Source organism: Etheostoma cragini, chromosome 8, assembly GCF_013103735.1.
Source record: "Etheostoma cragini isolate CJK2018 chromosome 8, CSU_Ecrag_1.0, whole genome shotgun sequence".
In the NCBI taxonomy this organism is placed as follows: Eukaryota; Metazoa; Chordata; class Actinopteri; order Perciformes; family Percidae; genus Etheostoma; species Etheostoma cragini.
The window spans coordinates 8,103,642-8,108,686 of NC_048414.1; the positions used below are offsets into that span (position 1 = coordinate 8,103,642).

Sequence of the window (5,045 nt, forward strand, 5' to 3'; positions counted from 1 at the left end):
CTAGCTATCTAGATGAAACTAACATTTGACCTAACGTGAGGTTAACGCTATCTTAAGACGATAAACACGTGCTCTATATTTAAACCATATAACGTTATGCGTTTTGTAAATTAAAAGAAAAAAACATTGGTCAAAAAACGTCACTATTTAGTTAACGTCATTTTTATAACATATAATTGCAGTGAGTATCGTTACAATACAAAAGGGCAGATAATAGTACAGTTAGTTAGGTTAATGTAGTAGCTAAAATGAATTGTAACACATGTGCAGCGGACACTCTGTGTCAAACACAGTCACAGCCTGCATTTCATTTAGGTGTAACATTGCAATGGTCCTGGTATTGTGCATGCTGGCTCACTGGCCAACTTGCAGATTAACAGCTCAGGACCATATTGTTATTAGCTTACCTGTGGTTTTTCTGCTATGACATGGAAAAGTGAGAGAAGAGACAGTCCTAATGCTGAATCCCATTGTAGTATAATGTAATCTAGGACAGTGGTTCTCAATTATTTTTTACATTCTTTTGTTGTACGTTTTGTTGAAAAATGTGAGTTGTTTGAGTCACACACGTCTCATCTTCATACCAGATCAAATGAATTTGATGACAAACGTGTGTTACGTCAACCTGTTCTCACTCTCAGTTCTTCAAATACTCACACTTGGTCAGAGGCTCTCAGCGTCAGATACTGACACAAAAGTCTGGCACCTGGGACTGCTGTGATTTTTTTAGTCGCGGGAAGCTCTGGTTCATTGCTCCAAAGTTGCGGTGATAGGACCAAATTATGAGGCATACTGAAGTCACGGAGATTGATGGAATTTGCCTGAATTGTTGCATAGGCCTTACATTCAATATTAATCCACTTTCCCCGAATCTCTATAATCCATGAAAGTAGTAGCCTACTCTTCCAAATAAGTGAGTATGTCCAACACGTTTCAGTTCATAATGACAGAGTGGCCGTCTTGCATGTTTGTTTTCATCAAATCTCACTCCACAACATTTTGTAGATGGCTAATATTAGCTTTGATTGTTTTCTCTGCCAATTCTGTTAAATTAAAGAGTTGACAGTGTCAAAAACTCTGCCCTGGACTAATATGTATGGCACTGTTGACACATTTCATGAGTTTATGCTTTTTTTGGTATACGTCTTTATTTCCTGGTATGTTGCCATTTACAGTAAAGTAATCACAATGTTAAGTATTGATACACTGTATATAGTTCACTGTTGAGTTTCAAGACAAAGAAAATTTGTGCTGGGAGGGAATCTGATGGCACTATCAATCACTATAACAGAATCAAGGAGTGTATCTTTAATCCCAAGTTTAGAGCGTTTTAATAGGATCTTTAGACAACACACTTCAGCTAAGGGCCCATCACTAGGGCTGCACAATTAATCGAACTTTATTCGCAATCACGATTTTGACTTCCTATGATCAAATTTGCGTGATCGAGCGATTTTTTTTTAAAAGCGTCATTTCATAGAACTCTACAGGTTTTTTGCAAAGCCAATCTACCGCTCCGTAACCCCTGTCAGATCATGAGCCAGACAGAGTTATTTACTGCACCTCGTGCAGCTTAGTTTTTAGATGTAGACAGTCACAGAGGACAGAGTAACTGGAGGAAAACTCAACAGATAGCAGTCGGTTATACGTCGGTCACAACGTTTACCAGTTTACTAGTAAATGTAACAATTTGTCCCATCTGTGTTATTCAGACAACGGCAGTGACCAGTGCTAGTCGGTGCTAGTAGCGTCTGTTAGCTGTTAGCTCCTAATGGACGCACAGATGCTAATGTCCTCACATCCGCTGCAATGCTGTTTATATGGATATGGTTTAATTTTGCGTTACATTACCCATTCCGTCTGTAAAGCCGTACCTGTGTTGGATCTCTCCTCTAATCTCTCTCCTCTAACTCTCCACGCAGCCCCGCCACACAGCACCGGTCCACACTTCTGACATTGGTCTGCTGTTTTAATTTTTTATTAACACAGCTGTATATAGTTAAGTAAGAGGGGCAAACCTGTATTTGTACCAGTGTTTCCGCGGGTAACACTGCTATCGCGGCGGCCATGGCGAAGAACACAGAAGAAGTTGTTGGATGCAACTAACTTCAGTTGGTAAAGTAAAAGCGTGTGAGATGAAGCTGCTGGACCTGGGCCAGAGATGTGACCCATGGCCAGAATATCATATTTCATAAAAATGCAACGCAGTGACGATACAGACATTACAAATACACAACGTGTGTAAACGCCATTAGACCCGTGCTGGACCCGTTCGTAATGAGTCAGCCGTCTCTCTGTGAGTACGTCCATTACAATCCCTCTCGCAGTTATGAATAGCCTATGTGACGATAAAATTTGTTTTGGTTAAAAACAACAAATAATCGTGAGAATAATCGTGGTCAAAATTTTGATCAAAATAATTGTGATTATCATTTTGGCCATAATCGTGCAGCCCTACCCATCACCATAGGACAATTGCAGAAATACCTTGATGCCACCCTATATGGCATGATATCCAGATGCTATGTCCATGTCCTGTGCCACCTATTGTGTTGTCGCAACCCAGACGAGGAAGAGACGAGTATTAAAGTACAATGTGGGTAGGCAGTATTTCCATCTATGATGGTTCAGTGCTGTGCTCTGTTTTTGAGCTCTCCTCTGTGTTTGATATCTCATTTGGCATTCCCTCTGTGTGCAGACCTCGTTATCGTATTCCTATGGAGTGCACTGGCATTTGACATACAGACACCAAAGACTCTGGCAGCATTGAAGATCAACTGCCTCTCACAGCAGTGCTCTTCCCTGTCTCATTGTGTCTTATCCTGTCTTGTCTCTCTTATAGAAGTCAAACAGGTGATTGACCCAAGGGATCACTGACTGTCACTTGTTTAAGCATTAATTTGATTTGAATCAGGTCCCTGTATGTCTGCCTTAAGGAGTGTGTATCTATGTGTGGTGTTGGCGATAACAGTGAGGCAGGGCATACAGTACATAGTACAAGTACAAGTAGAGCGTTTTGACAGTTCTTTTTTTTGTATTAACCCTTTAAGAACTGATTAACTTGAACAGGACAAGGATCTGAACAAATACTGATTTCTATAGATTATTCAGCTTCTGCTCACCAGAAGCTACTGTATATTGTTATGATGGGGGTTTATCATGTTCCTTGCAATTGCAAGTGCAATGGTCCCTTTTCCTTTTTTATTTCAGGTTATTTTGTGTGCTTAGGACAGCTTTTTGAATGATTTTGATGAGAGGTGTCCATTTAAGTTCAGGAATTATTATTTTTTTGAGTTTAGAAGTGTACACAAATCTTAACTCAAGGTTAAGTCAAGCCAGTTTAAAAAAATCATGAGTGGGTGATGAAGTTGGGCCCTACGGGGTTTGTTGCCGGACAGCGCCTTTTTCTGTCCGTGTATTTCTTTCCTGAAAAATAAACAGACACACATTTGTGTGCTCAACTTGAGAAATTGTTCCTTGCATTTTGCTGCAATTTCCTTAAAAAATACAGCACAGCATGTTAGTTCTTACTCAAACAACTCAACAGTTCAACATAATAAGTAACATTTTCTTCTTTGTTTAGTTCTCACTTATCTTTGAATATTACTGATTTTGAAAAAAGCAGTGCTGATATTCCCTTCTCTTCTTAATGTCCCCTCAGTCCAATTACTATTTGAGAGCCCTTCCTCTGAGAAGTTGTTTTAAATCTTATTGGTCAAGTTTGACTCATTTTAGGAAAGAGGTCCCCCCTTAAAGAAATCAGAGTCACTGTTGTGATGAATCCCTTGGCAGTATAAAATAGTAAATTGCATATTTATTTTTTGTAAAAGAAATGTGTACTCCATAAAAAATTACAGTTGTTGTTGTTGTGGTTTTCCTTCCCATATTATCAAGTTAAATGGGTTTAAAATGTCTCCAAAATCACTTTAAACAAGCCATAAACGTTAGTTTTCCTGTGGCTGCATTAACATACCAAATTGTCTCTGAGTAGGGATGGAATTATTCAATCAACAGCATCAGCTATTGAGGTGTTATTTATAACCTTTAGCGTGTGTTGGGATGAGGCCAGATGGACAGCCGTGATCCTATTACCTCCCTGTTACTTCTTACTGTTGTGAGTCTGCCTCCAGATCCTTCCTTTCCACAGTATACCGTACACACTGACAGGTTTGGTTCTTCTGTTCATTACTTTGGGCAGACCTCTGAGTTCCCTGCCTATCCCTTCAGGAAGGAGGACTTACCACGGTTCATGGTATGTGTCACTAAAAAAGGATTTTGTTGATCTTTGGTGTGATTAGATGCTTGCATCAGTGCATTGGACTCTGTGCTGTGTTGTTTTTTTAATGTAATGTGGCAAAGACATGCTCTCACAATAAGGCACGTGGGTATTCATCATCAATCATCAATTTGTATTTACATTAAAAGCAGGCTAAATGAAAGAAAGAGCTTTTCTGAATGTGATTAAGCCAATGATGGAGAAATATTTGGATCATAATCACACTCAAATTATTTTGTATTAGAGTTGCTTTTGGTTACATTGATGACTTGCTAGTAGCTCATTCATGTTTTAGACACAGTGCTGTTTGGTCAATTTAACATGGCTCTGCCACGTGTAAATCATGTAAGATTTATACTTCTCTACTTTATTAAGAGGACAGTAGGGTAAAGTGAAGCGGTGAGCTATAGTAGAGAGGGATTGCAAAAATGTAGTTAAACTAATAAGTGGATGCGATTTGTTACTAGGCTCTATTCTGAAATTAATTGACTAAAGGGATATGAAAGGTTGTCATGTTTTGTGGAAAAGTCACCAAGTTGGAAGTTTAATTGAAAGTTAAATTGAAAGAAAGATTACTGGACCAGTGTATATAATCATTATAAACCAGCTGTTCTGACATTTCTGATTATATTTTATACTTTTTGTGCAATAACATGGTTTAAAAAAGCATGCATAATTTTCTTGTGGTATGTATGTGTTACGGTGGGGGGTGAGGTGAGGACCCAAAAGCAACAGGCAGCAGGCCGGAGGGAGCTTCACTAAAGCGTTT

At 39.0% G+C, this 5,045-nt stretch overlaps 1 protein-coding gene across 3 annotated transcripts in view; it reads left to right on the plus strand.

Moving 5' to 3' along the window:
- The first annotated feature begins 854 nt into the window (after nt 1-854).
- Nucleotides 855-5,045, plus strand: part of shank3a (SH3 and multiple ankyrin repeat domains 3a) — a 167,323-nt gene continuing 163,132 nt past the window's right edge. For 2 of the 3 annotated variants that reach the window (XM_034879872.1, XM_034879873.1), the window contains exon 1: nt 855-913. The gene's annotated coding sequence lies outside the window, so the exon portion shown is untranslated. Of the gene's footprint in view, nt 914-4,094; nt 4,253-5,045 lie in introns of those variants that run through there. The other variant, XM_034879870.1, reaches the window with a different exon arrangement.